The following is a 13,060-nucleotide window of genomic DNA, read 5'->3' on the forward strand; positions in this document are numbered from 1 at the left end:
GGAGGCCAGAAATCAGTCATTTCCCCTCAAGCAACAATTTCAATCCATTTCACATTCATTCTTACGAGAAAATATTCCCCCCTTCAGTTTTTCCACGAATGTGGCAAGGCTGCAGTCCAGGAAACAGAAAATAAAAGTATCACACGATTTCAGAACTCAAGAGAAACTAATTAAATCCAAATTTTCACGGAACGTTAAAAGTTGAACTCAACTCAAAACACACTTGAGAGTTAGAGTCAATTTCAAATGCTTTCTGAGAAGGGAACGACAATCAAACCAAAAAAAAAAAAAACAAACCCAAAATCCAATGACTTTTCTTTAGAAGGTTCTCCCTCCACTTACAGAAAGGAGCCAGAATTGAAGGGACCACAGGAGAATGTGGGAAGACCGTGCGGTTTTTAAGGGAAGGCTAAAAAAAAAAAAAAAATTCAGGGTTGTCTCTTGATTCTCAGTAATCCTGGGGTCTAGACAGACCCCATGGGATGAAACGAGTATCAGGAAATACTGCTTGGTATGTGGAACCTGGGCAATTTGAAACGGGGCATAAATTAGGCAGCGAGGGAAGGGGTATCGCTCATTTGCGACGTGCAAAGTAAAGGAAACAGGACGCTTTCACCCAGAAGCTTGCTGAGAAGAGGCGATTGAAGGCTAGAGCTGGGAGTTTCTCTCTGGAAAGAACATCACCACAGGTTCATTTTATTTGTAAAGACAGAATGATCAACTCAAGAGTGTCTCCGGAGAGTGAAGGGTCTCTCCAGAGAACACTTTAACCTCACAAAAATCATGCCAGTAGTAGCCAACATTTAGTCATTACAGTAAGTCCCCTACATACGAACCTTCCGGTTGCAAACTTTCCAAGATGCGAACATGCGTTCCCACGTCCAATCATGTCAGCAATGACTAAAATTGCAGCTTGCCCTCCATCTCCTACCAATGAACACCCAGGACTGATCCCCTTTAGGATGGACTGGTTGGATCTCCTTGCAGTCCAAAGGACTCTCAAGAGTCTTCTCCAACACCACAGTTCAAAAGCATCAATTCTTCGGCACTCAGCTTTCTTCACAGTCCAACTCTCACATCCATACATGACCACTGGAAAAACCATAGCTTTGACTAGATGGACATTTGTTGGCAAAGTAATGTCTCTGCTTTTGAATATGCTATCTAGGTTGGTCATAACTTTCCTTCCAAGGAGTAAGCGGCTTTTAATTTCATGGCTGCAATCACCATCTGCAGTGATTCTGGAGCCCAGAAAAATAAAGTCTGACACTGTTTCCACTGTTTCCCCATCTATTTCCCATGAAGCAATGGGACCGGATGCCATGATCCTAGTTTTTTGAATGTTGAGCTTTAAGCCAACTTTTTCACTCTCCTCTTTCACTTTCATCAACAGGCTCTTTAGTTCTTCTTCACTTTCTGCCATAAGGGTGGTGTCATCTGCATATCTGAGGTGATTGATATTTATCCCGGCAATCTTGATTCCAGCTTGTGCTTCTTCCAGCCCAGCATTTCTCATGATGTACTCTGCATATAAGTTAAATAAACAGGGTGACAATATACAGCCTTGATGTATTCTTTTTCCTATTTGGAACCAGTCTGTTGTTCCATGTCTAGTTCTAACTATTGCTTCCTGACCTGCATACAGGTTTCTCAAGAGACAGGTCAGGTGGTCTGGTATTCCCATCTCTTTCAGAATTTTCCACAGTTTATTGTGATCCACACAGTCAAAGGCTTTGGCTTAGTCAATAGGAAGAAGTAGATGTTTTTCTGGAACTCTCTTCCTTTTTCGATGATCCAGCAGATGTTGGCAATTTGATCTCTGGTTCCTCTGCCTTTTCTAAAACCAGCTTGAACATCTGGAAGTTCACAGTTCATGTATTGCTGAAACCTGGCTTGGAGAATTTTGAGCCTTACTTTACTAGCGTGTGAGATGAGTGCAATTGTGCGGTAGTTTGAGCATTCTTTGGCATTGCCTTTCTTTGGGATTGGAATGAAAACTGACCTTTTCCAGTCCTGTGGCCACTGCTGAGTTTTCCAAATTTGCTGGCATATTGAGTGCAGCACTTTCACAGCATCATCTTTCAGGATTTGAAATAGCTCCACTGGAATTCCATCACCTCCACTAACTTTGTTCATAGTGATGCTTCCTAAGGCCCACTTGACTTCACATTCCAGGATGTCTGGCTCTAGGTGAGTGATCACACCATCATGATTATCTGGGTCATGAAGATCTTTTTTGTACAGTTCTTCTGTGTATTCTTGCCACCTCTTCTTAATATCTTCTGCTTCTGTTAGGTCCCTACCATTTCTGTCCTTTATTGAGCCCATCTTTGCATGAAATGTTCTTGGTATCTCTAATTTTCTTGAAGAGATCTCTAGTCTTTCCCATTCTATTGTTTTCCTCTATTTCTTTGCATAGATCACTGAGAAAGTCTTTCTTATCTCTCCTTGCTATTCTTTGGAACTCTGCATTCAGATGCTTATATCTTTCCTTTTCTCCTTTGCTTTTCGAGTCCCTTCTTTTCACAGCTATCTGTAGATGGTGACTGCAGCCATGAAATTAAAAGACACTTACTCCTTGGAAGAAAAGTTATGACCAACCTAGATAGCATATTCAAAAGCAGAGACATTACTTTGCCAACAAAGGTCCATCTAGTCAAGGCTATAGTTTTCCTAGTGGTCATGTATGGATGTGAGAGTTGGACTGTGAAGAAAGCTGAGCACCGAAGAATTGATGCTTTTGAACTGTGGTGTTGGAGAAGACTCTTGAGAGTCCCTTGGACTGCAGGGAGATCCAACCAGTCCATTCTGAAGGAGATCAGCCCTGGGACTTCTTTGGAAGGAATGATGCGAAAGCTGAAAATCCAGTACTTTGGCCACCTCATGCAAAGAGTTGACTCATTGGAAAAGACTCTGATCTGGGAGGGGTTGGGGGCAGGAGGAGAAGGGGACGACAGAGGATGAGATGGCTGGATGGCATTACTGACTCGATGGACGTGAGTCTGAGGGAACTACAGGAGTAGGTGATGGACAGGGAGGCCTGGTGTGCTGCGATTCATGGGGTCGCAAAGAGTTGGACACGACTGAGAGACTGAACTGAACTGAACTGTAAGGCCTCCTCAGACAGCCATTTTGCTTTTTTGTATTTCTTTTTCTTGGGGACAGTCTTGATTCCTGTTTCCTGTACAATGTCTCAAACCTCTGTCCGTAGTTCATCAGGCACTCTGTCTATCAGATCTAGTCCCTTAAATCTATTTCTCACTTCCACTGTATAGTCATAAGGGATTTGATTTAGGTCATACCTGAATGGATGACCTTCAGGTAATGGTTTTCTCCACTTTCTTCAATTTCAGTCCGAATTTGGCAATAAGGAGTTCATGATCTGAGCCACAGTCAGCTCCCGGTCTTGTTTTTGCTGACTGTATAGAGCTTCTCCATCTTTGGCTGCAAAGAATATAATCAATCTGATTTCAGTGTCGACCATTTGGTGATGTCCATGTGTAGAGTCTTCTCTTGTGTTGTTGGAAGAGGGTGTTTGCTATGACCAGTGCGTTCTCTTGGCAGAACTCTTTCAGCCTTGCCCTGCTTCATTCTGTACTCCAAGGCAAAATATGCCTGTTACCCCAGGTGTTTCTTGACTTCCTACTTTTGCATTCCAGTCCCCTATAATGAAAAGGACATCTTTTTTGGGTGTTAGTTCTAGAAGGTCTTGTAGGTCTTCATAGAACTGTTCAACTTCAGCTTCTTCAGCATTACTGGTCGGGGCATAGACTTGGATATGTGATATTGAATGGTTTGCCTTGGAAACGAACAGAGATCATTCTGTTGTTTTTGAGATTGCATCCAAGTACTGCATTTCGGACTCTTCTGTTGACTATGATGGCTACTCCATTTCTTCTAAGGGATTCCTGCCCACAGTAGTAGATATAATGGTCATCTGCGTTAAATTCACCCATTCCAGTCCACCTTAGTTTGCTGATTCCTAGAATGTCGACGTTCACTCTTACCATCTCCTGTTTGACCACTTCCAATTTGCCTTGATTTATGGACCTAACATTCCAGGTTCCTATGCAATAGTGCTCTTTACAGCATCGGACCTTGCTTCTATCACCAGTCCCATTCACAACTGGGTGTTGTTTTTGCTTTGGCTCCATCCCTTTATTTTTTCTGGAGTTACTTCTCCACTGATCTCCTGGGTATTCATTGGAATACTGATTTTGACGCTGGGTATTCATTGGAATACTGATTTTGACGCTGAAACTCCAATATTTTGGCTACCTGATGTGAAGAGCTGACTCATTTGAAAAGACCCTGATGCTGGGAAAGATTGAGGGCAGGAGGAGAAGGGGACAACAGAGGATGAGATGGCTGGATGGCATCACCGACTCGATGGACAAGGGTTTGGGTGAACTCCGGGAGTTGGTGATGGACAGGGAGGCCTGGCGTGCTGCGGTTCACGGGGTCGCAAGGAGTCGGACTTGATTCAGCGACTGAACTGAACTCCATCTGCTGTTGCAGACGATCCGTCAGCTCTGCCATCATCCACCTCGCTTCCCCCTTCAGTCAGTAATTCTTCTTGCTTGTTCACTTAGGGCCAGCTCCTGTATGCCAGCTGTTGTACTGTGCTACTGCACTTTTCAAGGTCCTGTACTCTAAGATTAAAAATGTTTTATTTTTATGTTTTGTTTTTTTAATGATCTATTTGTGTGAAAAGTATTATAAACTTATTACAGTACAGTACTATATAGCTGACTGTGTTAGTTGGGTACCCAGGCTAACTTCAATGGATTTACAAATTGGACTTATGAACGTGTTCTTGGAATGGAACTCATTCATATGGGGGGGACTTACTGTATTATATATTATAAATACAACTGAGTGTTTGTTGAGACTGGACCCCAGGCACTATTATGATCTCCACATAGCCACAGGGCATTGGTGTGGGGCCCTCAAAGCTTCAGGCTGCAGTGGTTTCAAAGCCCACCTTGGGATTGAATCCTGAAGCCCTGGGAGAGGGAGGCAGCTCTCTTTCTGCCCGGGTAGGTAGGTCTATGCAACTGAGGTGTCCCGCACCGTTAGGAAAGGAAAAGTTTGGGAATGCCAGCTCTGACACATGCTAGCTGTGTGTTTTGGGCAAGTTACTCCGCCTGTCTGTGCCTCTGTCGCCTCATCTGTACAAGGAGGTTGTGCCTATAACCAGCTCCTGGGCTTGCTGTGAGGATTGAGAGCAGGTGAGGGACTAACCCAGGGTGTGACACAGTGAGGGCTCAAACGCTGCTCTCTACGGCGGGAAAACCACGGGCCCCTCCTACCTCAAAGCGTAAGTGCAGTGAACGGAGGTAGCCGCGACACCAAAGCTCCTTAGCTGTTACTGTCGTCAGCTCTCCGGTCCCACGCCGAGAGTAGACCCAAACTGGGCATCCCCAGCAGTGAGCGCCCCCTACTGGACAGATGGCCCCTCCGTTCTTGATTTAATTCAGCAAACATTCTGGAGTGCCCATGGCAGTCAGACTGAAGATACAGGCGGAAGACGCCTCCCACCAGGGGATAAGGTGCCAAGAATTAATAGTACAGGGGACTTCCCCTGGTGGTCCAGTGGTTAAGAATCTTCCTTCCAGTGCAGAGGGTGGGGGTTCGATCCTTGGTCTGGGAACTAAGATCCCACATAGCGCGGGGCAACAAAACCCGAGCGCCACAATGATAGAGTTCTCGGGCCGCGACTAAGACCCAATGCAGCCCCAAAATAATTAATTAATTACTTTAAATCTCCGGAGAAGGCAATGGCAACCCACTCCAGTACTCTTGCCTGGAAAATCCCATGGGCAGAGGAGCATGGTAGGCTGCAGTCCATGGGGTCGCTAAGAGTCGGACATGACTGCGCGACTTCACTTTCACTTTTCACTTTCATACATTGGAGAAGGAAATGGCAACCCACTCCAGTGTTCTTGCCTGGAGAATCCCAGGGACGGGGAAGCCTGATGGGCTGCCGTCTATGGGGTCGCACAGAGTTGGACACCACTGAAGCAACTTAGCAGCAACTTTACATCTCAAATTTAAAAAAGAGTCAATAGTACAGGGCGGCATGGGTGACCAGCCAGGGAAGGGATGTCCAGGAGTAGCCAGGAGGGGGGTGGTGGTCAGGGAAGACCAACACCCCCATCCTGCCCGCCTCTCTTCTGTCCTCCTTTTTCCCCTCTGCCCTCCTTGTTTCCCTTATTTAACACCCACGTGCTGTGTACCTGCCCTGAAGATGTGGGAAGAAGAAAACTAATTATAAAAAAAAAGAATAATATCCTGAGTACAAGGCACTTAGCAATCCAGGCAGTGTTCAAAGCCTTTTGCTGATATTAGTTCATTTAATCCTCACGATAACCACTCAAAGTTACCCTTGTCCTTTTACAGAGTGGAGCATAGAGAGGTTGAGTAACCTGCCCTGGGCCACAGAGCTCCAGATGGTGGAGCTATGGTTTGTCCTGGGATGATGCGCTTTATGGCTGGGAAAACACAGGCTCCTCTTACATCCAAGCATGAGAGCAATGAACAGAGGTGCCTGTGACACCAAAGCTCACGGGGGCCTCGGAGGCGCAGAAAGGGCACGGGTTACTCCAGGGACGCCTCTGGAGAGGTGAGAGCCAGGGTTGCATCTGGAAGGGTGAGTATGTCAGGAAGAGAGGTGGGGGCGTTCCCGGGAGAGGAAGACACTTGAACGTGGGCTGGGGCGGGGCGCTGGAATACCTGGCACCTGGAGAAAACTCGGGTCCCGCCATGCTGGGCCCGCCAGTGTGCGTTCGTGCGTGTTCACTGGGCATTGCAGCGTGGGCAGGGTATTGCTCGGGGCTGTGTGCTTTCTTCTGTGAGTAGTTCACGGTTGCCAGGCTCTGTTCAAGGGATGTGTTTAGGGGATGCACACATGTGATGCTTGCTTACACAAAGATGGATATGGCTGCCTGTGGATGGACTAGAGGGAAGGAAAAGTAGGGAGTAGGGAGCTTGGGCGGGGGGGCGGGTGGTGACTGGGAAGCTGCCATTTCCAAGGCAGAAGCCCAGTGGTCACACCAGGGCTGGAGTGGTTGGATGTAGGGTGCCAGGGGTGTGGGAGGAAAAAAGGACCAGGTCTGATGAGGTGGGTGGATCGTGGAGTCACTGGGCCCCCCTGGTGTGACAAGAGCTACAGAGCAGGGGAGACTGGTGGGCGGGGTGGGGGCAGGCAGCCTGGATTTTATACTAAAGGAGGTGAGCTGGGCGTGTCGTGGAAGGAAAATGGCATGGACCACTCTGTATATTAAAAACATCTCTCTGGAGGAATAAACAGTACAAAAAATGTAGATTTTATATGTACTAGGATCCAGCTTGTATAAAAGTTTAATATACCATAAATGTAGCATTACAAATCAATGCAGAAAGAAGGGATTAGTCACTGGTGCTGGGACGACTGGTTAGGTACTTAGGGAAAAAAATAATGTTGACTCCTCAACATCATAAACCAAAATAAAATCCAGATGGATACAAGAAGCAAATTCAAAATAATAATAATGATAAATCTCCAAAACAAGCAGGGAGAAAATAAAGGTGAATACTTATTTGATTTCTGGATAAGACAGAGCTTTTTTAGCACCAGTGAAAGAAATCTGTGATTGATAGATTTGGTATATTAAAGCAAAACCTCAGAACACTGGAGAATGTTACAAATAAAATTTAAAATCATATACTGATGATGGATCAACGATCAATATCCTTTATATATAAAAAGTCCTTAAAAACAAATAAGAACCAACATAATATTGTAAAGCAATTATCCTCCAATTAAAAATAAATAAAGCACACACACACACATACAATAAGAAAATAGGCAATCATTCTAACAGAGAACAAAAGACCTTTGTAGAAGAAGGGAAGCACATGTTTAATAGATGAATGAAAAAAGTTCACCTGCATAATTAAAGATATGCAAAAATATATAAGTAAGACAATATATTTTAAAAGCTCACCAAACTAATAAAAAATTTCATAATAATTTTTTAAAAAACAGTGTTAGTGAGGATACAGACACTGGTGGGGTTATAATTTGGCTTTTCCACTAGAAAAAAAGTGGTAACAGAAGAAGCCCTGAAAATGTCCTCACACTTTGGTCCAGTAATTCCAGTTCTAGAAATCTACTGTCAGGACATAATCAGAGACGTAAGCAAAGGTTCACACAGGTGAATTATACTGCAACATAGTAATGTTAAAAAAGGAGAAATAATTCAGTATCCCAAAAAAGAATAGTAAACAAATAAGATGTGGTATATCCATGTGCTTGAATATTAAATAGCAATTAAAATCAAGTTTCCAAAGAGTATTTAAGGACATGGATAAGCCTTAATAAAATAATACTATGTGAAAAAACTGAAAATAATAAATATTTCATATGATTCAGAAATCACTTATTGCACAGATTATATATTACATACCACATACAGTATATATAAAATTATATACAGTATACTTACTATACACAACTATAGAGTGCACACATGCTAAGTCATTTCAGTTGTGTCTGACTCCGTGACCCTATGGACTATAGCCCACCAGGCTCCCCTGTCCATGGGATTCTCCACGCAAGAATACTGGAGTGGGTTGCCATGCCCTCCTCCAGGGGATTTTCCTGAATGAGGGACTGAACCCCCATCTCTTGTGTCTCCTGCATTGGCAGGCAGGTTTTTACCACTAGCGCCACCTAGGAAGCCCAATTATGTAGTATGCTATGCCAAATATTCCTGGAGAAGGAAATGGCAACCCACTCCAGTATTCTTGCCTGGAGAATCCCATGGACGGAGGAGCCTGGTGGGCTACAGTCCACGGGGTCGCAAAGAGTCGGACACAACTGAGCGACTTCACTTTCACTTTCATGCCAAATATTATATATCATATAAATTGAACCACAGCAGAGCTTAGGAATGCCAGAAACCTCCATGAAGTTGAAAATTCACACATGACTTATATTGGGCTGTCATATCTGCCATTCCACATTAGCAGATTTAAGCAACCATGAGCCCATGCAGTACTGCAGTATTTATCATTGAAAGAAATCCATGCAGTTCAAACCCATGTTGTTCCAGGGTCAACTGTGTCATATTTTATGTACATATATAGTATGTATTATGTATATTAGTGTCTGGTCTACAAAGGGCTGCCTTCTCATTGTGTTGTTGTTATTATTATTGAAACCACTGGAAGTAGAACCTCCAGAGGCCAGTAAAGCCAACTTCAGGGAAACAGTCTGGAGACCCCCCTGCCCCCAAAGCTAATCCAAGTCATAGGCATTCCCTGGTGGTCTAGTGGTCAGGACTCTGCACTTTCACTGCCGAGAGCCCGGGTTCCATCCCTGGTAGGGGAACAAAGATCCCGCAAGACAACCAAAAAATACCAAAAATGTCCACACCCAGAGAGCCACTGAGAATGGCAACAGCCCCAAGAGGAAGCCAAGGCCTCCAGGGCACCACCTGGTGGTGACAGAGGTTATACCCTAAGCACATAGCTATGCACAGCTCTTACTTATAATTCAAACTCAAGTGCGTCATTTAAATCCGCCTCACTGGCTCTAACAACACCCCAGCAAATTCTGTGGGTGGGTGTTGTTCTGGTCAGATTGCAGGATATCAGAATTTGCTTAATAAAAGGAATTCTGTTCCTAATTTTCTTCTGTAAGAGAAGCAGACAGGTTGCCATTACATAAAGACATTAAAATCAATTCGGGTATTATAGTTCCCCTACTTGGGATTTCCAGAGGACTTTCCTTCAACAGTATTTCCAGGGGGCAGGTTTCATACTGAGGGTACCTGTGTCCACCTTGGAGCCCATTACTCTTCCCTTGGCTAATCTAAGTATCTTAAAGGAAGGGATGATGTAATGGGTTGACCAAAAAGTTTGTCTGGGTTTTTCCATTACATCTTATAGAAAAACACGAGTGAACTTTTTGGCCAACCCAATATATACGGTTCATTTCTAGAGCCTCAAGCTGAATGTGAGGCACATAATGGAAACTCAACAAACGGTTGGTATCACCAATCATTTATTATATAAACCATGTGCCAGTGCATATTAGTTACCTATTGCCGTGTTACAAATTACCCTAAAACTTAGCAGCTTAAAATAACAACACGTATACAGTCTCACCCAGTTTGGGAGGGTCAGGAATTTGGGAGTGGCTTAACTGGGTGGTTCTAGCTCAGTGTCTCCTACGTGATTGCAGCCAAGAGGTTGGCCAGGGCTGTGGACATCTGAAGGCTTGACCAGGGCTGGAGGGTCCATTTTCAAGTTGGCTCTTCCATGCGACTGGCCAAATAGTGCTGGCTGTTGGCAGGAGACCTCAGCTCCTCGCCTTGTAGACCTGCCCAGAGGGCTGCTTGAGTGTCCTCCTGACAGGGCAGCTGCTTTTCCCAGAGAAAAGGATCCAAGAGAGAACAAGATGGAAGCAGCAGTGTCTTTTGTGACCTGGCTTTGGAAGTCATGCAGCGACGTTTCTGCACTGGTCTGTGTCAGAGGGGAACACCAGGAGGCCAGGATCGCTGGAGCCATACTGGAGGCTGGCTGCCACACAGGGACTCTACTGGCCATTTGTATATATTGCTTCTAACCCTCACGACACTGCTATGGGTTGGGTTTTTTGTCCTCACTGATTGGATTAAAAAAAAAAAAAAACCCAAAGTAATTAAGTGTCTTGGGACTTCCCTGGTGGTTCAGTGGTTAAGAATCCGCCTGCCAAATGCAGAGGACATGGATTCGGTCCCTGGTCCGGGAGGATTCCACATGCCAAGGGGCAACTAAAACCATGCTCTACAACTATGGAAGCCCACATGCCTAGAGCCCATGCTCCAAAATGAGAGAAGCCACCACAATGAGAAGTTCATGTTCTGCAGCTAGAGAGTAGCTCCTGCTTGCCTCAACTAGAGAAAGCCCAAGTGCAGCAACAAAGACCCAGCACAGCCAATAAATAAATATTCTATATTAAAAAAATTTTTTTAATCAAAGTAGTGAAGCATCTTACCCTAGAGCAGAAAGTTCCAAATGATAAATGGCACCTTTATAGGAAGGACTCCAAAGCCACATGACAAAGGCATGGACTTGGGATGTCCTAGTTGGACACCTCAGTGGTGAAATACCGCTTTCCCCTCTGTCAAACTGTTTCCTCATTCATTGGAAAAAAATGTACCAGCCATGTACTTGAACACCTTTAAATACTTATTCTAAACATCTCCCTAGTTAAGAATCCTTTTCTTATATCTAAATCTTCGTCTTTTATAAAGACATGAACCTCCTGCAGTTAGAGGTTGTGCTCCTGGAGGAGTCAAACTTTTATAAAGAAGGCATTATTTGATTCAGGTATGAAAGTTCTGCTACATTGGTGAATCTCTTCCAAATTCTAAACAACTGCCTAAAATGTATTAAGTTTAACTTCGATGAGACACTTTAAAGGAAGAAAGCAGCAAGCCTTCTGGAAGTTAGAATAAAGACCCAAGATATGAAGTTCGCAGGCTCTTTCCCCAGTCAGCCCCATTTCCCCGTCTCTGATACTGGAATCACAATAGTGATGATGATGATGTATATTATCTCATTTGAGTTTCCCCTTAACCTCAGAAGCCAGAATAATTATTTGTCCTTAGTTGTATAGATGATGATGGAAAGGGTAAGTGATTTCCCCAAAGTCACGTGGCTCATCTTTGGAGCAAAGTTGGGTTAGATCCTGAGTGTCCTGCCTCCCAATCCTGTGATATAGTTTTCACTGCTCCCAAAACTTGAAAGCCCCCTGGTGTTCTGTGATGACTTAGAAGGGGCAGAAAGTAGGAGCAGTGGGTGGGAAGCTCAAGTAGGATGCTCAAGAGGGAGGAGATATATGCATGTGTTAATTAACCTGATTGTAATAATCATTTCACAAAATATATGTGTAGCCAAAAAGAAGAATTTATGGGTCGAAATAAAACCTTGACCAATAAAAAAACTATTTGAAAGCCAGCAAAATGATGAACCAGGGGGTGGGGAGAGTGAAATGAATTCTCAGGGTGTTTGTGGGTTTCTCATTAGAAGGGTTCATTGTTTCTTTTCATTGCTTTTCCATTGCGGCTGTTCTGTATTTTGAGTTCTTTTTCTTCCCCTGATTTGAACATGAACCATCTCATTCAGATACACCCAAACCTAGCTTCCAGGAACTGTGCACCTCACTCCTCCCATTTTCTCTCTTCTCTTTTTCCAGGGTCAGCTGCAGGCTGAGCCCCCAGCGGCTGCTCCTCAGTGGCTGGAAAGCCCTGTCAGAGGGTGCATTTTTGGAATCCAGTTGGCCAAGGCACTGTGTTATTCTATCATCAGCAGGCGTTTCCCCTAGAAGTCCTGCCAAACCTTTGTAGGATGCCCTGACAGTCTAGCACTGAGCTGGAAGAAACAACTGCACACGATTAAGGCTAATAAAACGGATTCCATCTTAAAAAATGGCCAAATGCTCCCGAGATGGCAGAAATGGAGAGAACAGAGATTTTGAGAGTTACCTCTTGAAAGAAAATAACACATCATCGCTCAAGTTCAAGGAATTTCCTGGTACTATCATTGGAAAAGTGGAAAAAAGGTCCCAAGCCACAAGTTGAAAGTTAGAAAGAACAGAACCAGAGAAAGCCAGGGACCCGGGGCCAGCTGCTCGGGGCCACCCAGCCTACTGCTCCCAAGGTTAGCATGCATCCCAGAGCTGCTCAGGGTGGCCAGCTCGGGAATCGTCCGTCGAGGGACTGAGCTAGGTGCACTTGTAGGTAACACTGGCTAATCGCTCTCGTAGTCTCTTTCAGTGAAGAGTGTCCTTGTTCAGCTCCTCTGGGCCTCTGTCGACTGTGCTATCGTGACTCCTCTGTGCCTCTGTGGCAGCCTGGGACACCCTGGGTGAGGTTCTCAGTCTCCCAACACAAGGTTTAAAGGGCTGGTCAGTTGCATCAATTCCCTGACCCAGTTTAATGAATGTGAGAGAACTCTCCATTTAGGGGCTCAAACTGAGGTTAAAAAAGGGTTGGCTGTTGTTGTTTTTTATTTTTTTCTTTCTATC

General features: G+C 44.6%; 1 long non-coding RNA gene across 2 annotated transcripts in view; it reads right to left on the bottom strand.

The window, feature by feature from the left end:
* The window catches only part of LOC147355336 (uncharacterized), a 66,199-nt gene that overhangs the window by 13,398 nt on the left and 39,741 nt on the right, over positions 1-13,060 (bottom strand). The window lies entirely within an intron of this gene.

The sequence above is a fragment of the Bos grunniens genome, chromosome 17, assembly GCF_055505025.1.
Source record: "Bos grunniens cultivar Pamir isolate PY7600 chromosome 17, Bosgru_T2T1.0, whole genome shotgun sequence".
Taxonomy (NCBI): Eukaryota; Metazoa; Chordata; class Mammalia; order Artiodactyla; family Bovidae; genus Bos; species Bos grunniens.